This window comes from Marmota flaviventris, chromosome 1 (assembly GCF_047511675.1).
Source record: "Marmota flaviventris isolate mMarFla1 chromosome 1, mMarFla1.hap1, whole genome shotgun sequence".
NCBI lineage: Eukaryota > Metazoa > Chordata > Mammalia > Rodentia > Sciuridae > Marmota > Marmota flaviventris.
The window spans coordinates 40,732,095-40,758,268 of NC_092498.1; the positions used below are offsets into that span (position 1 = coordinate 40,732,095).

The window sequence follows — 26,174 nt, forward strand, 5'->3', positions numbered from 1 at the left end:
GGTTCAATACTAAGCACTGGTTCCCAAGGACCAGTGGGTCTTGCCAGCAGCCACCAGAGAGATGGTCTGTACTTATCCTTTTCGCCACAGGCAAAAGGGTCAGTTCCCTCCCCACTGGAGCAGAATCAATAGTGTGCTTGGCCAATACCATGTGATTGATAGATACCCACGCTTAAGCAGAACAAAGGAGTACGCATCAAGCTTGGAACAGGCAAAGGCATTCCCTCACAAAGTGGGAAGCCCAGCTCAGGTTGTAAAGGCACTTCTTCTCCCTGTAAGGAAGTATTCCAGATTACAAGGTAGGCAGCTGGTGGGGGTTGAAGGTCAGTAGATTTTATTTGATCAGCTTACCCAACATCAGTCCTCTACTCCTAACCTTATAATTAGTAACAACCTGAAGAATGAAGAACATTTAGTGATTGCCCAAATATTGCACTTAAAAAAAGTTCATAAATTTTATTAATCCATCTTGCTTTAGAGATAATGCTTAAGCAATTTCAGATTGTATAGACTTCTAAGCTCTTCTATCCTTTTCACTCTGCCAATAAATTGTGGTCTTGACTCTAACCACAGCCAGTTTTGTATGACAGAGCTGCTCACTCCACTTGAGCAACCTCTACTATAGAGAAGACTGCTCTTCTAGGCTCAGTTGTTTTACCCTCAAATTGTATGTTGCAGTCCTGACTCCTAGTACCCCAGAATGGGATTGTATTTAGAGACAGAGTCTGTAACAAGGTGATTAAGGTAACATGAGGTCATATGGAATGGCCCTAATACAGTAAGACTGGTGGCTCTATAGGAAGAAATTAGGGCATACCCAAGGGCAGAGGAAAGACCCTGAAGACTCAGGATGAAGATGAACATCTACAAATCAAGGAGAGACTTCAGAATAAACCAGCCCTTATAACATCCTGATCTGGACTCTTAGCCTTCAGAAGTGTGAGGAAATATGTTTCTGCTGTTCAGCCACCTCGTCTGTGGCACTTTGACAGCCTTATCAAACTAATACAAGCACCTTTGTGTGAAAGTCACCCATGCCCTTCAGACATCAGCACATGGGCTTTTGCCATCAGCCACTCCAGGGAACAGCACTGAACTGAACCTCCGGTCTAAGTAAATGCCCTCTGATGTCATTGCAGCTTCTCTAGTGAAGTCATCAGAACAACATTCTCCCAGTCAGGGGTTGTTTAATAAAGCCTATTAAAAAAATGCTAACAGGAAGTTAGCATGCCGTTAGGAAGTAAAAATGGATTTGGGAGAGCCGGTAAATAAAATAAACCATTCAATGCAATATTTTTGTTCAATTTGCCGAACTATCATCAGATTCTTTCAAATTTACCAGATATCATCAAGGATCTCAAAGCCTGGCTTGACCCTAACATGTGGTTCCTAAAATCTAGTCATCCTACCTTTCAATTTTCTGCCTGTGAATCTTAGTCTTAAGGTATGTGGTCTTCCTCCACTTAGTCTTCATACTCTCTTCAGATGACATTTTTTGAAACCACTATTTAGCAGAGGGATGGAAGCCGGACAAACACACCCATCTGTGTGGTGCTGGGCTGGGAAATGGGTACAGTGCTTTTGTGACTAAAAGGTCTCTTGAATCATTAAAAAGAAATTTGCCAAAATGCAAAAGCAAGAATTAAGATTAGACAAACTGAAAAGAAATTAATCTTCATTCTGTTACTTTTTGTCATTCATCTTAAATGAAGTTTGTCCTCTGGTTGGTAGACAGACACATTCCTGCTAAGCCCTTTACTGCTCCCTGCAGATCACATGATCAGATGTTTACCATGTATGACTAATTCACTTTGATGGCTGTTGGGTTTTCCCATAGTGAGGAAAGACTTCTTTCTCAGGTGAAGCCTATAGCCTCATGCTATATCTAAGCATTTTCTTGACTGGTGAATCCCAGATCTAGTGAAATGCCTCACCTGGGTTAGTTTCCTGATGAACAGAAAGAGAATACTATCCTCCAGATATATACAGAGATTAATGGGTAGACAGAACTGATATGCCTCTTGGGTATAGTTACAGAGAATAGAACAATTAGTATGTCCTCTGAGCAGACATTTTTTTAAAAAGAAGAGGAAAAACCCATTGCTTAATTCTTAACATCTTTATGCTTCACTTGACTGGGTCTGACTTCAGTTTACGCTGATATTCATATTCCTTTGTTCTGTTTTTAAAGCTTCATAGGAATACTATTCACAAGAAACACATTCATATTTTTTGAACAACCAAGTCCAATAGACTAATTTGCAGAAAATGCATAGGGTAATTTGATACAGAGGAAGCCTTACATGTTAGTCTGGCTAAAGTAAGTTCACAGGGTCATAAGGAAAGGGAATTCCTGCCGCCTCCTCCCATTTTTGAATCCTACAGTCTGGATCTTCTATTTGGCCTGCTTCTGAGAATTGGGGGGAAGGCAAGGCATACTTCAGCTGAAAAGGGCCTAGGTGTCTTCTGGGAGTGGGACTCATTTCCAGAGGGGTGGCAAGCAGTAAAACAATAAAAGTTCCTAAGCCACTGCCAGTCTTGTTGATATGGGCAGGGATAGTTTCATTCAATATATAGGAAGATAGCCCTTATCAGAAGTCCCCACCTCCACCCACCTCCAGAAAAAAGAAAACACAGAGTCCCCAACAAGGTGACACACTCCACTCAGCAGGAGCAAGCAGGGAGGGTCAGTGCTCTAAAGGCAATTGCCACTTGACCACCTAAAATTGACCCCATGACTGCTAATTCCCTATATCCTTTGACTTCAAATGACATTTTCCTGAAACTATCCCTACATCTCTAGCAATCTTCTCTCTGGGGCTTATTTTGGGATATAATTTCCCAGAGATTTGATCTAGCTTGCTTTTTATTCTCAGGTATTTCCAAATTTTTTTTTGATCCTTCTTATTGTTTTCTGGGGCTGGCTATTTTAGAAATGTATATTTCACATATGTATATACATTTCTCATTTGGAGGTTGGAAAAATTATAAAAATTTGCCATCTTGATCCAACTAAAGATTAAAACTTGTTTTTAAATGGTGATCATACTATAGAAGAAGAAAATCCAACTATATCCACTGAGCAACAAACTAAAATCTTACCCACAAGTGGTAGGTATTTGAATTACAACCTATATATTCTTAAAAAGTGTTCCAGGAAATTATATACTAAAACCCTAATAAAACCTTTAGATTATCTTTAAAACTGCATTATTCTCAAGAGACTTTTTAAATTATAAGAACTAAAATTCTTTCATGTTAAAAGAAAGAAGCAAAATTTATTTATTTATAAAAACAGAGAGGCTAGAATATTGAGTTTATAAAACAGATGCTTCAATAAATACTCTCATATTTTCTACCTATTCTTTAGTTAACTACTCCATATTACTTTATATCCTATTCCTCTGTGGTGGCCCACGTTTAAGATTTTGGTTGGTAATCAGTCTCCAATGCCAAAATTAGCACATATTTATTTTTAGATATGCATGTGTGTATATTGATTGAACTCTACTTATTCTAACTGCCTGAACATTTAGAAATAAGACAGTTTAAAAACTATAGGTATAACCAGTAACTCTGCTGAGGTGCAAGAGGGAGAATTAGTGTGAGGTTTTTCTCCTCTTGGTTGGAAAAACACCTGGAGAGTGGAGCCAAGTTCCAAATAAGGACCATAAAATAGAAGATCCTGGGAAGTGCTTGACCTTGGCAAGTAGGGACCCTCACAGAAGGATAATTATTTGTCCTGCATGAGCAAGCCCGTCTTTCTGACTTTCAAGAGGCCAAAAAGTTACTGAATGGGTGAGCTAAGGCTACCCTGCTCCTGATGCTAGAGGAAGGATACAGGAAGACCAAATTTCAGAGAAGCTTCCACCAAGAACCGTAGCAGATAAATGGCTCCCTGCCTACTCCATCATCATTAGCCTTCAGGAATAGAGGTCTCTTTGCCCATCATCACCAGTAAGACTGCCACCACTTAGGGTACCCCAGAATCAACAGACTTGAGCCCTGGTTAGCCAATAAGCAAAAATAGCATGCAAGGGAAACTAGCACCCAGAAATTAAAAAAAAATAGAACAAAAAGAGCAAATGCTGAATGAAATACAGTTGTCCAATAAGACAGAATAAGAACCCAAATTATAAAAATATAATATAATTTAAGGAGATTCAAGTAGAAGCCATAAAATATTCTGTGAACTTTCTGAATAGTGATGAATACATAACTCTTAATTAAATATCCCATAAATAAAATGAATTAGACAAATTGAATATTCCAAGCAGATCTGGAACATCGAGTGGAATAACTATCTTGTGTTCCTGTCCCATAGCTGTCATAACAAGTGACAATGAATTGGGAGCCTAAAACAACAGAACTATATTCTTTCACAGTTCTGGAGGACAAGTCCAAAATCAAGGTGTCAGCAGGGTGGTGCTCTCTCTGCAGGCCCTGAAGGAAGATTCTTCCTTGCCTCTTCCTAGCCTCGTGTACTTGCTGGCAGTACTTGGCATCCCTAGACTTAAAGCTGCATCATTCCAATTTCTGCTTCTTCCATGCCTGGCTCTCTTCTCCTTTGTGTCTCTGTGTTTCCAAATTTCCCTCTTCCTATAAGGATACTACTCAAGGGATGCAGGGCCCACACACCTCAGGTACATCTGCAAAGACTCTTTTTCCAAATAAAGTCAAAGTCATAGGCACCGTTGGTTGGGATTTCAGCATATCCTTTTGCAGGACACATTTCAACCTGTGACCTATCTCAAAGCACAAAGCAAAGGAAAAGAGAGAGAGTGCGTGCTTTAGAGAATAGTTGAGGGAATTGGATGATATATTCAGGAAACTTAACATGGAAATAAAAACTGTTCCATGAGAGAGATAAATGAAACCACTAGAGTCTTACACAGCAGTATGGTTAGTGACATTAACTGGTGCTCCCTCTACTCTCTCTAACCAGAAAGCATCAGACTATTAGAAGATTGAATTCTACCTCTATTTCTAACAGACTCTTGTTCAACTGTTGCTCTCTCTCTCTCTCTCTCTCTCTCTCTCTCTCTCTCTCTCTCTCTCACACACACACACACACACACACACACACACAAAATTATTAAGCCTTTTTTAAAATGTTAATATAAAATTATAGGAAAAAAGGAACCTGAACTTTCATAACACAGCTGGAACAATCTTGCAGCAGTGGGAAAAGAGATTTAATTTAGTTGATTCTCTGTGGTTTTTGGTTGCACACTAATCTCATAGTGAGAGAAGCTGCACATTTTCCCGGAGAGACCAAGAAACTGCTGGAGGCTTGATTCTCTTGGCAGCAGCCGGTTGCAAACCAAGGATCTGGACATCTTCACACTATCCCGAGATCTGAGTAGGATGTATTTTTAAAGGATGTGCAATGTTCAATCCTAAGTGTGACAAAAACTGACAAGCAGGAGGATGCTTATGTACTCAGAGTAGCATGTTTGTCTCCAGGAGACATTTCATTTGGAAGACATGTGGTGCCACCCTCTTGCTGAAAGCACTGGTTCCCCTGTTGAAGCTTGCTAGGGATTACAGTGGGTTTGACTCAGTTCAAAGCTTCTTTTATTCTTGTGAGAATTTCATGAAGCTTTCGTACCAAGGATACCTGCACCAGAATTTCCAAGGAGAAATAAAGCTTCTTCATGCAATTTTCCCAAACAGAGCAACATATTGTATGGAACATACACCAGTCATCTCAATCAAACCCTGGAAGTTTTGATGGGTGAGCTTGACCCAGCAGTTATGAATCAGGTCTGCATAATAGATGGTGTTGAGGGTATTCAGTAAATGGAATGAAATCAGATGGAACTCATTGGATTAGTCACATCATGCCAAAACTAGAATTATGTTATGTTAAAACAAACTGAAGTCAGACCTCTCATGATGATTGGATCAGGAAAGTTGTGGGAGTCTTCAAGCCAGGAAAATTTATAACCACCTTGTTTGTCAATCAGAATTCTAAATATTGCACAGTACTTTCTTCACCCCAGAAGATTGAAGGTTATAAACATGGTGATTGCCAGAGTGCTATGTTCAATGATTACAATTTTGTTTTTAACCAGTTTTGCTAAGAAGCGGCAATAACAACAACGTTGATTAAGAAAATTGAGAAAAAGTGCAAAAAGGGAACACATAAAAGGTAGTGGCTGCTTTCTAGCTGTTGATACCAGGGGCCACATTTTCCATAACCACCACTGTGTAGTTGCAGAAAGCCCTTGATGTAACAATAGTGTAATCATCTTGAAGTGTATGTATTATTATATCAAGAAGTTAGATATCTTCCATGAATGCTCTCTTCTCTATTTAGGTATTCTATGCCACACTTGCTGAGAATTGAAGTGCGTGTAGAAAAACCTTTTAGTATAGGAAACTTTACAATACTTGTGATAACAATTCAATTTGGTTTATGCAGATTGTAATATTTCTGCAGGAATTGTCCAGAATTCCCCCAAAACAAAGCTTTCATCCTCATTAGGTGTCAGCCTTAGCCTACCCATCTGGGACTATTGTATTAAATTGCTGGCAGAATTTTATATCCAGTTCCCTCTACTTTCTAGAACATATTCTATACCAATATCCCTGAGCTAAAGAAAAGGCTGAATATTTAGATTAAAGTGGAGATTGATGAGGAGTGATATATACTTAGACATATTCTAGGAAGTTTCTGAGTTTTAAGTATAAATAGAAAACATTCAAAGTTTTCTGTCAAAAAGAACAAGCTAACCATAAAGGGAAAAAAATTATACTGACTTTGAACTTCTCATTTGCAACCCTGGAAGTTAAAAATCAGTAGCATACATCTGAGTACTACTGAGAGAGACGAATTTCAATCTAAGAATCCTGTATGCAGCTAAGAAATGTTATTCACCTGTCAGCAAAATAAAGATATTTGAAAATATGCCAGTGTTCAGAAAGGAAAATTCTCAGCAAATTCTAATGAAAACCAATAATAAATGCCACAGAATACAAAAAGAATATTTAATATGAGAGGAAACAAAAACTTGAAAAAAAACAAGGATATACAGAAAAGGTGCTTTTGTTTGAAGTCTAAGTGTTAAATCAGCAGGATGCTGTGGGGGCACACCTGTCATCCCAGCTAGTGGGGAGACTGAGACAGGAGGATTGCAAGTTTGATGCCAGCCTAAGCAACTTAGTGAGACCCTACCTCAAAAATTTTAAAGTGCTGGGGATATAGCTCAGTGGTAGAGGGCCTCTGGGTTCAACTCTGTTCTGCAATAAATAAATAAATAAAATGTAAAAAATCAAATCAGTACTACATATTCAGTTGAACTCTGAGTTCAATTGAATATGTAATACTACAGAACATGTAGAGGAATTATGAAATAAGTACTCTAGAAAGAGAAGGGAAATACAATAAGGGAAATTTTATTAATCATTTCAGATTAAGTGTAATAAACTTACTCTGCAAAATTCAAGAGTTAGTGAGGAATGGGACAGATAGAGAAGGAGAAATTAAAACTCTTATCTAAGAGGGATGGAGGAAAAAAGTAAGTAAAGGAAATTATTTAAAATTCTTATCTTATTGGTGATAGTTTTAAAAAAGGAAAAAAAAAACAGAATATATTTGTAACATGTAATGTTCTTGTGCCTTCAGGTGAAAGTCAAAAAGAGAAAATTAAATATTAATAAAATTTTTGTAAATTAAAGTTTAAGTTAATAAAGAAGAAAATGAAGCACAGCTACATAAATCCAATATAAAAAGAAGTAGGAAGCAACAATGTAAAAATAAGTGATAAGTAGAATACATGATGAGATAGGAAATATCCATATCCTAACGTTAAATGTAAGTGAACTGACTTCTTCCATGGAAGAGTGGAGAATATCAGATTGGATTTAAAAAATTGAAACTTTGTAAAATCTTTTACAAGAAACACACAAAATAATAAAAAGATTATAAATTTAGGAGTGGAAAAAGATACTAGACAAACTAAAAAGGAAATAGAAATGGCAATATTAATATCAGACAATGTGGAATTGGAGTAAAAAACACTGAAGAAGATACATAGTTAATTTTACAATGAGAAAAAATAATCATGAAAAATGTATAGTCAAGATTTTATTAACATAAAAATTATCCAATATACAGAGATGATTTGCTTAAAAAGAGTCACAGTAGAAGAATGTAATGCATGATTTGATAAAATTAAGACAACTTGAAAGATTATATCATATTTTTTTAAAAATATGGTTTAATGGGTAATGTATTTGTGTCTGTGTACATATCTGATAGCCCTTCACTAAAAAAAAAAATTGTCAATATTCTAAAAGGCTTATAAAAACTCATCATGTTCCCAGCTATAAAGAAAACCTGAGTAAGTTTGGAGAAGTATCTTAAAGGTCACATTGTTTTATAATACTTCAGTAAAATCAGAAATAAGTTAAAATGAGGTACCAAATAAATCATATTATGTTTTAGATGTGAGATATTCCCCCCAAAGCTCATGTGTTAGACAATGCAAGAACATACAGAGGTAAAATGATTGAGTTATAAGAGCCTTAACCCAATCAGTGAATTAATGCCCTGATTGGGATTAACTGAGTGCTAACTGAAGGAAGGTAGGCTGTGGCTGGAGGAGGTTGGTCATTGAGGGTATCTCTTGGGGTATCAATCTTGTATCTAGCAAGTGTTTCCTCTCTGTGTACTTCCTGATCATCATGTGAGCTGCTTCCCTTCACCACGCCCTTCTGCCATGATGTTCTGCCTCATCTCAAGCCCTGAGGAATGGATCCTGCTGAGAACGCTGAAACCATGAGCCCCCAAATAAACTTTTCCTCCTCTGTTTTTCTGAGGTCTTTTAGTCACAGCACTGAACAAGTCAACTAAAACAAATCATAAGTCTTAGAAATTAACTAGTTTTTTCTTAAATTTTTTATTTTAGAGAAAAAAGAAAATTTACAAACTATATACAAAGCAATGAAAAGAACACTTAAGTTCACTTTTTTAAAAAAATATGGAATTAAGATACTTTAATTCATACTAGAATTTCTTTTTTTTTAACATGACAGTAGAGTATATTTGGAAATATTATACACACATAGAATAAATATAACTTGTTTCAATGAGGATCCCATTATTGTGATTGTACATGATAATGGGGTTATATTGGTTTTGTATTCATATATGCAGATAGGAAAGATATGTACAATATGACAATATGTACAATATGACTTATTGTACTGTCTTTCCTATTCCTATCCCCCCATTCCCTTCATTCCCTTTGTCCAATGAACCTCTTATCTTCCCCTCTGTTGTGATTTAGTTCCACATATCAGAGAGAACATGCTGCCTTTGGTTTTTTGGGACTGGCCTGTTTCAGTTAGCATGATATTCTCCAGTTCCATCAATTTACCAGCCATAATTTCACTCTTCTTTATGGCTGAGTAATATTCCATTGTGTATATATACCACATTTTCTTTATTCATTCATCTTTACCAGGTCGGCTTTAGTGCAAGTGGTTACTTCCTCATGCTGGACTTTCTATCTGTCATTTCACTTCACAATTTGAAATCTGCTGAAAGTTCCTCAGGTAAATGTGCAGCCTTAAATATTTTCACTATTAAAGAAGAGGCAGAAAACTAAGATGCTAAGTAGTGCTTTCTTTCATGTTTGAAAGACCAAGAATAAATGCCACCTCTCTTTCCTATCCATCAAAGAAAATTAGCAAAATGGATAAAAAAAAAATAAAACTGCCACATGGCCAAGAGTAAGTCATGTGACCTCACCTGAGTCCAAAGGGACAGGAAGCACATTCTCACTCTGCCCAGAAGTAGAACAGAAATATCTGTGAATAGCCCTGGACCACCACACTACCTGTGCCTAAATTTCATGGGCCTAACATTGGGGTGAAATATTCATTTTCAAATTCCTAATCTCAAAGTCTATTTAATACAAAATGTAGGTGAAATAAGATTTATATGGGCGTTTAACCATCAAAAATCCTAGTTTGTCAGTCCTGATCTTCCCTTACACGCCCTGAACCTCTCTGGATCTCATAGTTGAGTTGAAGAAATTCAGATCTGTGCAGCTTTCTCAGCATCAGTAAATAAAGTGTTAGGTGAAAGGGAAACAGCCATTCTACATCTATGTACATGTCAGTTTGAGCTCAATTATTAGCAAACTGGTACATTCACATGTACGGTTACTGATACTATAAAATAAATCTCCTTGATTAGACAGCAGTGATCTAATTTATGTGTGTCTTATAATGTATTTTTGTGTCTAATGATATTTCATGATGAAAATATTTTTGTTAGAAGGGACAACTATAAATCTTATTAACTTAATAAGCAGGACTAATCTGAGATATAGTAGCAGTATCATCAACAAATGTTTGTATACTTACATTCACATTTGCTACCCAATTAGTTAAAAGATTCTGTTTATATTGGGATGTTAGAATTTGAAAAAAAAAATAAGGCTCTGAGAAAAGAAAGTTATGTTTAACTAGTTGTTTAGTCTTAACAAAGAGACAAATAATGAATAATTACTTCAGGTACTAAAGGAAAAGTTTCACATTGCTCAACATTGAAGTGTAAAAAGGCTATGATATTGAAATTTTTTATCAATTTTCTAGACAGCAACTTATCAAAGAAAACACAAAGAACTTCCCATCTCTCTTCTTTATCTGATAGGAGTGACAGAATTATCCACCATTGCTTTCAGGTAAAACTAGTACAGTTCACTTGATTAAAAACAGAATAAACGTAGACACAATCATATTGTATATGACTACATATATAAGTGTCATTTTATATATATAACTATATATGTGTATATATATAGTTGCATGTATAACTATATATATAACATATCTATTGACTTACCATTTGTAATAAAAAGATCTAAAAAATTCAAAGCACTTTTCAACTTCTTTCTTTCACATTTTATTAGTGTAATAGAATTATCTCAACTTTTTGGATGCTAAAAGTGTTCTGCCCTACACTTACAAAACCACGATAAACTGTATTTCATTTCAACCCCACTCAGAATTTTTCAAACTCAGTCCTCACTTTTTCTCCACCTCTGTAAATTTTTAGAATTTAAAATAATTGGGGGAGGGGGTTACTGGGGTTTGAACTCCAGGGCACTCAACCACTGAGCCACATCCTGAGTTCTGTTTTGTATTTTATTTAGAGACAGGTCTCACTGAGTTGCTTAGTGCCTTGCCATTGCTGAGGAGGCTGGTTTGAACTCAGGATCCTCCTGCCTCTGCCTCCGGAATAACTGGGATTGTAGGCTTGTACCACTGTGCCTGGCTAGAATTTTAAAAAATTGTAAAGACCTTCATAAATAGCCCTCTGAGGCATAGAACTTCCTTTTACTGTTCCCTCCAAAGAAAACTTTTATTTTTTATTTTACCCTGGTGGCCCTCTTCCTTATCCCTTCCCCTATCCCTTTTCTTCTACTCTACTGGTCTACCTTCCACTCATTTATGTATCTTTAATTGGTGCTTTGTAGATACATATAAAGATAGACTTCACTGTGGTATATTTATATATGGAGCGTAGTGTAATTTTTGTCAAATTTATTCTGCATTTCCTCCCCTTTTCCATCCCTCTTCCCACCTCCTTCCCCTCAATCTCCTTCTATTACACTGATCTTCCCTCTACTTTCATGGAAACTGTCCTCCACATTTTTTCTCCTTTGCTTTAGCTTCAGTTTCAGCATATGAGAAAGAACACTGGACCCTTAACTTTCTGAGTTTGGCTCATTTCACTTAGCATGATGTTCTTCAATTCCATTCATTTATGGGCAAATGCCATAATTTCATTTTTCTTTATGGCTAAGTAAAACTCTATTTTATATATAATATATTTTATGTATTATGTACATAACACACACACATACACACACACAACCACATTTTCTTAGTACATTCAGCAATCAATGAGTACCTGTGTTGGTTTCATATCTTGGATATTGTGAATTGCACTGCTATAAACATTGGTGTGCATGTATCACTATAGTATGCTGATTTTAATTCTTTTGAATAAATATCAAGAAGTGGGGTAGCTGGGTCATATTGTGGTTGCATTCCTAGTTTTTTTTTTTTTTTTTTTTTGAGGAATCTCCATACTGCTTTCCAGAGTGGTTGAACTAACTTTCAGTTCACCAACAATGTATGAGTGTACCTTTTTCCCCACATTCTTGCCAGCATTTATTATTATTTTTATTCTTGATAATTGCCATTCTGACTGAAATGAGGTGAAATCTCAGTGTTGTTTTGATTTGTATTTCTCTGACTGCTAGAAATGTCTAAAACCTTTAATTTAATCTTCATGTTGACAGAGTTAGTTCTCAATTTGCCACAGTTGCTGACAGTTAAATGAATTTTGAAGTCAAGCAATTTATTTAGAGTCCCTTAAATAATTGTTGAACTAATTGCTTATCAATTTATATAAAATATAATAACAATATAAAATATAAAAGTATAACTAATTGTTGTACTTTTTACAATGGTATAATAATCAAAATTTCAAAGGAATCATAGAACCATAAAAATGTCTACTTGGAATGAAATAGATAAACACATTTTATATTTGTTTGCTTATGACTATAGAGGTATATAATCACTGTAAAACATTTGGCAAATTGAAAAAAATAATAAAGAGGAAAACAGAAATCAATATAACTTCTCCATTCAGCTATAACCAATTAATATTCTTATTAAGTTTTGTTTTATAATAAACTGTATGCTGCACAAACTTCCATAAGGATATAAAAATAAATGTATTTCTCTTTCATTCCCTCTCCCCTTCTGCAGACTCCAAAGAACAGTACTAAACAAAGGAGATAGAATGAAAGAAGGAGGAGAAATGAAGGGCCATAGAGAACAGAGCACGCCAAATATGTGGGATTTTTAGCAACAGTTTTTCCTTTGGAAAATGGTTAAAATCAGCTAGTATTCTGATACTGGTGTTTGACATCTTTGGTTAAGTGAGGGTGGGATTGATTTACCTAGATTTGTACATAGACTATTTGCTTGCAAAATAGTTAGCTTTTCATTGTTGTGTTTCAGTCTGCCCATTATTTCAGGTCCTTTAGACAAACATCTTATTATGTTTCATGTTGTTATCAATCAAGATAGTATCAATATCAGTAAGTTTACCTGTGCACTCAGGTTTATGAACACCTGGTCTCTGGGCAGAGTTTTTCTACTTGATTGCTGTCAGTACATTTGGAATCCTTTGACTCCTTTGTAGCACATGTGTATACGTTTTTAATTTGTTTTAATTATAGCTGACAGTAGAATGCATTTTACACATCATACATAAATAGAGTGTAACTTCCCATTCTTCTGGTTGTACATGATGTAGAGTTACATCAGTCTTGTAATCATATATATACATAGGTTAATAATGTCTGATTCATTCTACTGTCCTTCCTACCCCCATTCCCTCTCCCCTCTATTCACTCCATTCTTTCTTATCCAAAGTACCTCTATTTTCCCACCCCCCCTCACCTTATTGTGCATTAGCATCTGCATATCAGAGAAAACATTTAGACTTTGGTTCTTTGGGCTTGGCTCATTTCTCTTAGCATGAAATTCTCCAGCTCCATCCACTTACTGGCAAATGCCATATTTATATGTGCGTAGTTCTGAAAGATGTTGAAGATTCCTATTCGACTTCAGGTTATTATTCCCATTCAGTTTAAAAGCTCACTTTTAATAAACTAATAATTTTTGTTGTTTCTTTCAGGACCACCTAAAAATAACTTCTGTCTTCTTCAATCTTTAATTGAAAATAAAATCTTATTCAAAATGCAAGCATTGTTTTACTAAAAATTCTCCCATGTTTATAATAGGTGAGTAGATGCTTAAAATCAAGTTGGGTACTTACCCTTCTGTCCTGATTTCTTATCTGCTGTTCTCTTTCTACTTTCTTTGTCTCACTTTCTCCACTATAAAATGTCTTCTTTGGACTGGGGTTTTGGCTCAGTGGTAGAGCACTTGCCTAGCATGCATGAGGCACTGGGTTCAGTCCTCAGCACCACTTAAAAATAAAGTTATTGTGTCCACCTACAACTAAAAAAATAAATGTTAAAAAAGTTTTCTTCATTACAAATATTTTGTCTCCTTTATTGTTCATAGAAGTACATATGAATTTAATAAAAATTAACCTTTTATTCTTTCATATGATGATATCAGCTAAAATTGTTCTGTATGATCTGTGTATACTCATATCTCTTTATTTCATTTTCAGAAAATTTTAACAAGTCAACAATATTTTCAGTGTAAACAATTGTGATATTGTTCATTCAGAAATAAAATTATATATAAAACAAATGACATGGTTGTTATTTAAATTAACTACAGCATCTAGAAATCCCACCTGTTAAACAATGACCACCTCATATTATATAAATGATTATCTTAATTAAAAATGGTTTCAAATAGAAAATTTCTGGTCTCATTTTATATACAAGTCTTAGCTAAGTATATGCTAAAAGATAGGCAGATAAATATAAATGCAAGATGAGAAAGAATTCTTCTAAAATTTCTAAAAAATCACATTGGTAACCTTGTCACATAGTAAAAATAAATGACATTAATAAAATAATTAGCTGGTTGATTGATTAAGATGCTCAGAAACATATCTCTGAGATAAAAAGTAAATATTTTTAACTGAATTAAAATTTTAAAAATAACATCAAAATTTTTATGCTAGGAGCTTGAGATGTGGCTAGATCACTTGCCTACTATGCTCAAGGCCCTGGGTTCAATCCCCAGTACCACGATAAAACAACAACAACAAAAAGTTCTGAGTGAAGGCAAGACTTAGAGGGTAATCTTTAGCACTGAATACATGTATTAGATAAGAATAAAACTCTATAATCAATAATATAAGATTCTGCCTCAGGACACTAAAGAAAGAGCATTATAAAAAGCAAGTAGAAGGAAAAAAGTTAGAGCAGAAATCAATTAACATGAAATCAATAGAGAAAATCAACAAAATCTAGTTCCCTAAAATAACATTGGAGTCAGGTGTGGAGGAGCAGGCCTGTAATCCCAGCGGGTAGGGAGGCCGAGATAGGAGGATAGAGTTCAAAGCCAGTCTCAGCAATAGCGAGGCACTAAGCAACTCAGTGAGACCCTGTCTCTAAATAAAACACAAAATAGGGCTGGGGATGTGGCTCAGTGGTCAAGTGCCCCTGAGTTCAATCCCCACTACCCCCCCAAAAATAAATAAATAACATTGGTCAACCTCTAGCCAGAAATGAAGGGGTGGGAAGTAAAAGACACAAATTACTAATACCAGAAATGAGACAAGGGCCATCACTACTGATCACATGGATATTGAACACTAAATGACAAATACACATACATGTCAATTGACACATAGACATAAAACACAAAATATGAAAGAAAAATCATCAAAATCAATGTATAGGTTGCCGTTGGAGAAGAATCTGTGATGGAGTAGAAATTTAAAAGTGGCCTTACAGACTTGTAGCAGTGGATTGTTTAAAACAAGAGAAGATATTTATGCATTTCTTATGCAATTAAAAACATTTTTGAAAGAGAAGAACAGTTGAAAGCCTGGAGAACCCTCTAATCAGCATTACACCCGGTAAAGGTGAATGTTGTTAGTACACAGAGCAGATACAGGTGCATAAGGAGAGCTGTCTGTCATTGCTGATAGTGTAACTCATACTCATCAAGTGCTCACAGTGTGCCAGCAAGAAATCTGGGATAAAACTAAAACTAAAAAAAAAAATGCTGCCTACCTTCCCATGATGAAGACATAATCCTCAGTACAATACATTTGGCACCTACTTTCATTCATAGGAGGTAGGATTTATTGAGTACTAACCACATGCCAGGCACTGTTTCTTATGTTTGATAACATGAATTTTTTACTCAATCCTCATAGCAACAATATGCATTATTTCTATTCCTGTTCTGAAGATAAGATGCCCAACCCAGGTGAGTTAGTAACTTGCTTATGTGTAACTCAGCTAGACAGTAGGATTCAAACTCACCATGCCTTGTTGTCAACACTGCTTGATTGATCTTTACCAAAACCTGGCTACATACTATCCATTATTATTCAGCATATGAGGAAACAGACCTGAAGAGGTCAGCAATGGAGTATGGTCATGCCAATTAGTGCAGGCAGAACCACATTTTCAACCAGCTTTCTCTCCAATACTCATTCTTCTTTATGAAGTTATGGAAATGTATAACTATAAAAGCGTTTTTAAGATATATTGTCCAATTTGTTTCCAGCTTTATTGAGGAATTAAAAAAACACTCCTAAGTTAAACAACAAAATCCTTCATGGTTTTTGTACATAATTAGAGTACCGAACTGGGTGAATTTGAACACAGATATACACTCATGTTACCATCACCATAATTAATTTAATAAACAGATCCAATCCTTCCAAAGGTTTCCTTGTGTCCCTTTGTGATTTGTTGGGGTTTTTTGCTTGTTTATGTCTTTGTTTGCTTTTTACGGTAAGAACACTTAACAGGACACCTAGCCTCTTGACAAAATTTTAAATACATAATACCTCGTTAACTCTATGCTGTACAGCAAATCTTTGGAACATATTCATCTTTTATAACTAGTCAAAGGAATAGAAGTAGTCAAGGGAAGAGAAGCGGACAGTAGTGGTTACCAGGGAGTGAGTAGGGGGATTTGGGAAGGCGTTGTTCAATACAGTGCTCCAGAGGCTTGGATGACCCTCCAGGGGGACCCTGAGCCAGCCTTCTTGCCACACTCTGTTTCTTCCATACCTTAGTCAGTTCCCCTCAACCTCCTTCCTCAGTTCCCTTCCTGCTATTTATCTAACGTGGGTTTCCTCTTGGTAGCTGCTTTTGTCTGTCAGTCTTTCTCCCTTTTTCTCTCTCTGCCTGCCTCTCTTCACTACACCCTCTGTGAATAATTATACCAAACTCCTAAGTTAAACCACAAAATCCTTCATGGTTCTCAGTTTAAGGAAAAGGCAAGAGAGGAAGCACGGGTGCTGTTGGGTAAATGCAGATCTTTGTTGATCAATTCTTTCCTGAAAAGTTAGTGTTTTCTTCTTGTGTTGCCAATGTTCACATGTTCACAATGACTGGTTGCAGTGATTTTAATGTGCATACATGTATCACATATGTCATATACAAGTGCTGATGGAAAAGAGCCTTTATGGGTAAAGAACTTGCCAGCTGGTGCCTGGGTGCTTAGGATGCCTATTGCTCTCGAATGGCAGGCTGAAAACTTCATAATGAAACCCGAAAATCACAGAAGCATAAACACAGCTGCTTATGCCTCCAAAGTAAGTGGTTTACAAGGGAAAGCATAATCAGTAGAATCGAGTGTTTAGTCAATTACATTAACAGCAGACAAATAGAAATCATATGTATTTGACAGGAGGCCATTTTAAGAAACTTTGTATGCTGCAAATGTAATGAGACATCTGAAAAGAAATGTCATCCATTATTCATGAGTTTGAATAAAATACAAAGGGCTCTCCTAAAAAAAAATCAGAGAATTAAAATTCCCTTAAAATGCAAGGTTTTGATTTTAATAGCTCATTTTATTTTATTTTTTAAATTGGTTCAGAGGTACTTTTTTCTAGAAGTGACTTTTAAATGATTACAACCAGAGAGATTTAGTATACCTTAAAAATACCAGAGATAATTGTTTCAGGAAATCCTGCATGTCTGAGAATTTCTAAGAATATAAACACAATCTCTCAGAACATGAACTGGGCTGGGAGAGGGACAGAGAAAAGCCGACCCCTGCAGAGTGGGGCAGGTGGTGGAGGAAGTTCCCTTGGTGGATGGCAGAAGGTAATAACTGTATTCAGGTGGACTACGGGGGCGAAATCTGGTAGAAGGCAAGGTCAGAGGTCAAACCAGGAAGTTCAAAAGTCCCCTTGCAGGCTCACTGGTGGAATTCCAGTCCTTGGGATCTAGAATACAGAAAGATCATTGATGAGATCTAAAACACCAGAAAAGAACTCTCCACTGGGTCGAGGTACAAGGATACTGTTCTTGGAACTGCAGATCAGGCAAGGGACCATTTCCAAAGCCATCCAGACATGAGGTATGGTAGGAGAGTTATTTCTTAAATTGTACTTTTAAAAATCTGTTTTGAGAGACTGAAGTGGGGCTTCATGTTCCAGGTACATTGTCCTGGTGATGAAATCTGTGAGGAGTGGGGGGAAAAAGCTAATAGCAAATGAAATTATACTGATCTACTATAACTGTAGCAAGGAAAAATCAATAAATGGTAAAGTTCCAGTGTATATAACTAGAAATGGAAATTTTCCCAAAGCATTTTTTTTGGTGGGGGGAAAGAGGGTACCAGGGATTGAATTCAGGGGCAGGGGCACTTGGTCACTGAACCATATCCCCAGACCTATTTTGTATTTTTATTTAGAGACAGGGTCTCATTGAGTTGCTTACCACCTCGATTTTGCTGAGGCTGGCTTTGAACTTGCTATCCTCCTGCCTCAGCCTTGGGAGCCGGCTGGGATCTCTGGCATGCGCCATTGTGCTCAGCTTCCCAAAACATTTTTAAACTCCAATTTTTATGGGAAGTCCTTGGGGCATCTGTTTTGGTAAACAAGATAAGATGCATGGTTTGTATAATTAGCACATCAGTGATGATTCTCCAACAACTGTGTGTAAACCTAGTGCATCAGAAGCATGGGGCAGTATTTTAAGAACTAGGCACCCAGGACACAGGTGGCAATGGATGGAACTTGAAAGCCAAATAAATTAAAGTCTGAAATAGTCAAAAGTCCTGTTTTCTCTCACATGTGGAAGCTAGAGAGGAATTTTTTTTTTTTTTTTTTTTGCTGTGTGGGGGATGATTTTTTGAAAATAAAAGGGACACCAGCAAAGTGTGGAAGAGGAAAGGGACCAGGGAAAGAAGGAGAGGAGGTAAAGGAGAAATTCTGGAGAATGATATTAATCAAGTTATATGGTTATATTGTGCATATGTGTGAATATATAACAATGTATCCCACCATTAAGCACAATTGTAATAGGCCAACAAAAATATGGAAAAGGAAAAAAAAAAAGAATACAATCTGAGAGAAAGCCTGAGACTCTGCATTTGCTACAAGATCCCTTCAGGGAGCCACTGACATTGACTGAACTCCTTTTTAGGGCCTTATCCAACTTATCAGATGGAAAACTTAAAAAAAACAAAACATGCTCTAAAGAATTTAAAAATGTGAAGTCTTCTCTCAAATAGCTTAAGCATTCTCTCTTCCAATAATATCATCATGCTATTATGCCATAATGTGCAGCTTTAGCTCACGTGCTCTCCTGAATTCAACATGAATTACAATTTAATAAGTCTGAATTAATGAACTTTTAATTCCAGAAAATCATCTTCCTAAACTCCTATTCTACTACAACCCTTACATCCCTGGGACACAGCTTCCCACAGAGTCAGTATCCTTGGAACCATCTCTACAATGTGTACTTTATTCCCACTCTTTCCTGTCATTCTGGGTCAGTTTTGTTTGGTGTAGAGAGTGTGAGAAGACTCAATGCAGGCCACCAGAATGTGAGGACTCTCAGATTAGTCCCAAGATACAGATAAAAACACAGGCTTGCACAAGATTTTGACACATTTAGAAGGCTTCCTGTCACCAAACCTCTGAGCCATGCCCTCTGTCCAGCTGGCAGCTGAGAATGGTTTCTAAATTTGTTCACAAATCCCAGCGGTTTTCCCAGAATCCTGGGTGGGGAGTCAGGAGACCTGAATTCTGGTTTTATCTCCAGGACCGTCAGCTATGTGTCCTTAAACAAATAGCCTCACAGCTCCAGGCTCTATAAGGAGGGTCTGAATATCCATGTTCTACTTATTTACATCATTTGAGGCCAATTATTAACATCTAGCCTCTCAATCCCCTCACCTCTAAATCAGAGATAATAAAAAGACTACCCCCAAAAAATTGTTGGGCAAATTTCTCAGATATTGTATGTGAATGCTTAATATAGTGCCTAGCACAAAGGATGGTTCCTGACTTTATTTAGGAAGAAGTAGGATAATAAATGTGAAAAACCCTTTGAAATGGATGAAAGTGCTGATGGACATAAGACAAGTGAGAAAGGTATTGTATTAGCTATCAAATTCTGGGTAACAAATTACCCCAAATCTAAGCAGCCAGAAAGAGCCAGTAGTATCTCACATCATTTCTGAAAACAAGTGGCTTGGGTTCAGGGCCTCTCATGAATGTCAGGAGTTCAGTTAGGCTGGAGAGCGAGAAGTGTCAGAGTAACTGATTAAAGCAACCAGCAAAACAAAAGTAGCAAGGATGCCTTTACCCACTTAATGCAATAGTGTAATCAGGAGGCTAAGATGAGCTGGGCATGGTAGTGCACCCTCCCATGCCAGTGGCTCGGGAGGCTGAGGCAGGAGATTGCAATTTCAAAGCCAGCTTCAGCAATTTATCAAGGCTCTAATCAACTCAGTGAGACCCTACCTATCTCTAAATAAAATACAGGTTGGGGTGGGGATGTGGCTCGGTAGTTAAGCATCCTGAGTTTAATCGCTGGTACCAAAAAATAAAATAAAAAAGAAGCCACAGCTAAAATGGGAGAAAGCTCCCATTTCCCCTGTTCTCCTTTTCCTCATTAGAATAGGGTCAGGTGCATCCCTTCACTGTTGAGGAATCTTTGAATGAAAGACACCTGAAGCTTCATGGTGGGTGACTAGGAATAGAAAGGACTGTGTAGAAGTCAAAGTCCTCACTTGCCACAAGGAAGCCGTGGCCAGGGGATCTGAGGAAGGTAAGTCTTTGTAACAGCACACAATGTTAAGCTTGAAAAATCACATTCAGTTTTTCATCAGGAGGCTCAGATGTTTTGGGGTGGTGGGATTTGTTGGGGTGGTAAGATGAGGCAAGAGGATGCTTAAGCCTGGTCCTCCAGCCAAGCTAGATAAAGCCTCCGGCAAATGTAGGGAAGGGCCAAAGAGTCAGTATGAGTAGATGTCCCCATAGGGTCAGCCAGACAAGTAAGCAGGTACTGGGGGCGGGTCAATTGCCAAAGGGCTTCTGCAGTCAGTGGGAACCTGGGACCGGCCACTGAGTGTTTCTCTGGGTGTGGTGCTGGCTCCCCTAGGGACTCTCCAGGTGCCACGCTCAGTTCTCATCTATTAAAGTTGAACCAGGACATTTTAAAACATTTTTAACATGTCCCCTGTGACTTATACTGCATACCACAATTGGAGGACCACTAAACAAAGTGTTTTAAAGGAGATGAAGTGCAGGTCAGAAGCAGCCAGAGAGAGCTGGCACTGGCTTGGTCAGAGCTGGCAATGGTAAGACCCTCTCTTTTCCAGGTGAAAATGACCCACCTATGGATAAATTAGCCTGGAAAGACTCAAAGAAAAAAATTGAAAATGGCTAAGAAAAAAAAAAAAGACTGAATAATAAAAGCCAGTGTGGTCCTTATTAATGAAACTTGTGATAGTGTCATTCTAAGCATCAGGACTCATTTTTAGCCATCTTTTTTACTTTGTCATTTTTTACTCATGGTAGAAAAATCAATCTTGATTGACATGGGAATCAGTTTTGTTGTTTCTCACACAATCTGTGCTTGATTGTGGCAGGTGGATTAGAACTCTTTAGCTTGACTTGATCTATCTGGTTCAGTCTTGTAAGGATATTTCAGATTTCACTGAAGTAGCGTTGGTGCTAACACAAAGGCCTTGCTTTACTCTGGGAAAGGCAGATGGCTGCAGTTGTCCTCTGAGACAGAGTTCTTTGTTTTAATGGTATAGTGATTGTGGCCATTGGTAATGATTCAGTGAATTAGTTAATAAATACAAATCCTAATGATTTGCAAATCCAAATCCTAGTGGCTATTTGGAAAAAAAAAAAAAAAAGTCTTCCTACTGGGAAGAATCATATACCTAAAAAATTCACATCTCTTTTTCTTATCTCAGTGATATACTAGAGCTTTTACTAATATTTGGTGGGTTTTATCTACCATCCACACTGGCCATAATCAACAACTCAAAAAATTCCTGGAGAGTATGAACAATTTTCTAAAGGTCTTTAGCGTCTTTAAAAGTCCAAGAGCTTAATATGAGAAACACGCATGAATTTTCTACTGATAAAATGAGGCGACCAGATCATGTGTTACAAAGGGGTTCATTTTAATAGAGAAGTTTCTCATACCTAAGACAGAGTGGGGAACCACTTTTAGCAGTCTTATGAATCTGATATTCTGAGAGGCATCCTCCTGAATTACATACAAATCCTGAACAAAAAAAATACATTTTAAAACATGGCTGAGTTTGCAAGAAAGTAAAGGAGATACCCAAGAGCCAAAAGAAAAAGCTGTGAGCTAGAATCAGGGCCGAGGGGAACACAGAAGGCTGACTTACCCTGGGGCAGATGCTGATACCTAATCCAAAGCTCTGGGATTTGTAATCGCTAAGGAAATGAGAGGGTATACTTTGTGCATATGTAAGACAAGTAAATGAAACTCAGGCTTTATATAAAGTGAAGCCCCCCCCCCAATCACAAAAGGAATATGATCTCAATGAAATAATGTGTAAGGAAAAAAAGAATCTGAGAAAGCAGCTGAAGGGAACTAGCAGGAAATTATCTCTCTGTGCTATAACATTGGTTGAAAATCACCAACAATCATAAAAAGACAATATTTTTCCCCTCGGCATTTTTAACTTTACCCATATTTCTGTGATTTGGGAGTCTGAATTTATACTATACATTGAGTCAGAAAAATCCCAAACTGAGAAAATAAAGTAGTCCCAGGTTAGTAGCACTTCCTGGTGCTTGGTATAAACAAATGCAACTCTTGGGGAAAGCACTTCTTCTTTAAGCCCCCAGGATTCTTGCATATTAGATTTAAACAAAGATAGATTCCCAGTGAGAAATTCCCAAGTATAATAAAAATGAACCATGAGGTCTGGACTACAACAAATAATAGATTTCCATCCTATGGAATTCAGATCCTGGAATATTCCAAAACTAACTTTCATTTTCAAAAAAATGAAAGTTAAAGTAAAAAGTTCCAGGAAAAAAAACTAATAAAATAGTAGCAAACAGGATCTAACACCATATTAAGAAGATAATAAATCATGAGCAAGTGAGATTTATTCCAAGAATGCAGGGTAGACATAATATTAGGAAATATATTATTGTCACATACTATATTATGAAGGTGAGTATACAATTTTTAAATAGCTTTATTGAGATATAATTAGTCTAGATGCAATAGCACATATTTGAAATGGACAAGATAATGAGTTTTGACACATGTATACCTCCTGAAACCAGCACCAGAGTCAAAATAATGAACATACTCATCACCTCCAGAAGTTACCTCATGCTATTTTGTAATTCGTCCCTCCTTCATCTCCTTGTGGACTCTTTCTCGCTCTTGTGCAACCATTGATATGCTTTCAGTCACCATAGATTGGTTTGCATTTTTTAAAATTTGCAAATTTTTGTCTGAGTGAAGAGTAGAATCAAGAAAGTAGATTAGAATGGTGCTGAGATATAGCCCCATAGTCAGCTGCATCTGCTGTTTCAGGAAGCACTGAGAAGGACAAGGACAGTAGCTAAGGATCAGGAGGAGGAATCAGAGTTGTCATGGGGGAATCATAAAGTAGGAAAGGAGATAGAAAAGGGAAGGAGGACTGATAATGGAAAGAGGAAATGAATGAGTTTCAGACTGAGAGAGAGTTCTCATCCAAGGTCATTCTGCCATCTCAGTGCTTGTAACACACTCCCTTCTAACCCAGTCTGGAACCAATTCTCAAGCAGGCTGTCACAGAGGCAAATTGGAACAGCTGCTGGGGGAATGTGGCAGCAGAAGGGAAATTTACTTTCTTATGGGCATCTTTGGTGTTCCTGGAAAAAAACAAATTATGTGCTTAAAGAATTATTTTGAATAGTGGCCCTTCTACTGCCTTGGAAGCTATTTTATTTATACACAAAATTCTTGCTTAGTAACCAATGTAATATATTTTTTAAAAAAAGATTGTAATTTCAACGTAGCTATGATCCCACCCAAATGATAATCTCTAATACATATAAACAGGAATTATGTTTATATGTACCAGCAACAGCCACCAAAATGAATTTGGCTTGCCATGTGCTGAATGCTTTCCAAATGTTAATTCATTTAATTCTCACAGTAATCTTATGAAGCAGTCACATCATTATTCCCATTTTATAGAATGACCTGTTTGCATTTTTGCTGGGCTAACAGCATATTTATTGGATTAACAGCCTTTTTTAAAAAAAAGTCGTTATTATGAGTATGTTAGAAGTATTCAGAAAAATTTTAAGTCAACGCAACTAATGATACAATAGGCATATTAATCATTGTGATAACAGTCATATTTATTCTTTGAATTTCATTAACTAGAGTTTTAGAGGCTCACAAACTGACAAGAGGATCTAAAACAGAATGTATCTGTGATCCCACGGAAATGCCTTCTTGGCTAAAAATGTTTATTAGTCATCTGACTTGGGCCCTGATAGATGGAAAGCATAGAGAATTGATTTTTTTTTTTAATCTTCCATCAGTATTTCAACACCACATTGCATTTTAGACTGATCCATTTTCCTAATTTCCTGCCATCCATTTCTCCTCAATGAAGCAGCAAGGAGAAAGTCATTAAAGCATAGGGATGAATTCTTTAATCTTCCTAAGGCAGATCCGAATTCAGTGCAGCAATGGAAATACTGGGACCTGAACACGTTTGGGTCCCTCAGAGCATGAACTACATACACTGGGTTTCACACAGAATCTGATCATCGCATGCCTGGTCCACCATGGTTGGTGTTACAGAGGACTGCTAGGAAGTAAGCTGACCACCAGTCCTGGAATTTGTCTCTTTCTTTTCTTAGCACTCTCCACTCCTATGCAGAACTCATCCTTCGCCTAGTTTCTGATAGCATCTGTAGATAGGTGACTTCCACATTTTAAATTTGAGCCATGTTTCTCTTCTAAGTTATACATACAGTCTCAGTGTTTATTCAATACCTCGACGTGACTGTCTCATCTGGGCTGTGGCCAGGAACAAGACAGGCAAAAACTCTGTCCTTGTAGAACTTGTGTTCTAGGCCTATATTCAAGATGTCCCAAACTGAATGTACATACATCCCCTAAATCTTTTCTACCCAATCAGTCACTTGGGCCACAATCCACATCTTTTTACCTCGAAGGCATTTTTCTCATTCTTGAGTGCCAACACAATAATCTAAGAAATCTATCATTTCTCCCTTGAACGTCTCTAAAAGGCTACTAAATGATATCCCTTCATGTTCCCCACCAATCTAAGCCAGAATGATAACTTGAAGAGAATCACTCCTGGAAAATGAAATAAAGTGTGAATCTGCTTAAAAAATTTTTGAATGCAACTGGAATAAAATGTAGAGCTACTAGACCAGGCATGGTGTGGCTCCTACCTACCTCCCAGCTCTCGTGCCTCAGCTCTGAGTTCCAGCAACAGTGAGGGTCGGTGGGTTCTTTGTTCCATATTTCTTATTGATGCATTATAGTTGTGCACTGTGGTGGGATTTGTTGTCTTTTACATACTCATACATGTACAAATTTATGTTCTTGTCTATGCCAAAATTCTTCTCTTTACACTGTTTCCTCTGAGCTCTCTTAACTCCAATCATTTTCAGATCTCAGCTCAAACATGATTTTTTTCCTAGCCTATAATTCTTGCCATATTATTTCAAGTTCCTTAATGTATACATTCCTAGCATATATTTTCCCCCATTATTTCTAACATAATAATTACTTGTGACAATCTTCTTAATGTCTCTCTCTACTGTTAGGGAAAAAAAATACATCCATGTTTTTCACCACAGAATCTTCAGTGATAATCACAGTAGAAATAGTAGGCATTCAATGAATATGTGTTATATTTGTTGAATATATAAAAAGGTTATAAATCCTTCAAGTAAGCCAGTATTGCACTATTAATAAATTAAAACCCATCATTACGTATGTAATTATGAGAAAGGAAGGAGTACTCATGGACTAATTATAAAAAATATTTTAAATAAAATTTTTACTGTCCATATGACAATAATGAATTAATACAAATGTAGCAGATGGAGATGTATGTTGATAATAGCTAAACATGATAGGAACAGAGAAAGAGTAGCAGCTCCAATATGGAAA

At 36.8% G+C, this 26,174-nt stretch overlaps 1 pseudogene; it reads left to right on the top strand.

The window, feature by feature from the left end:
* Positions 1-5,255: 5,255 nt before the first annotated feature.
* Positions 5,256-6,111, top strand: LOC114085220 (S-adenosylmethionine decarboxylase proenzyme-like; annotated as a pseudogene).
* Positions 6,112-26,174: the final 20,063 nt, after the last annotated feature.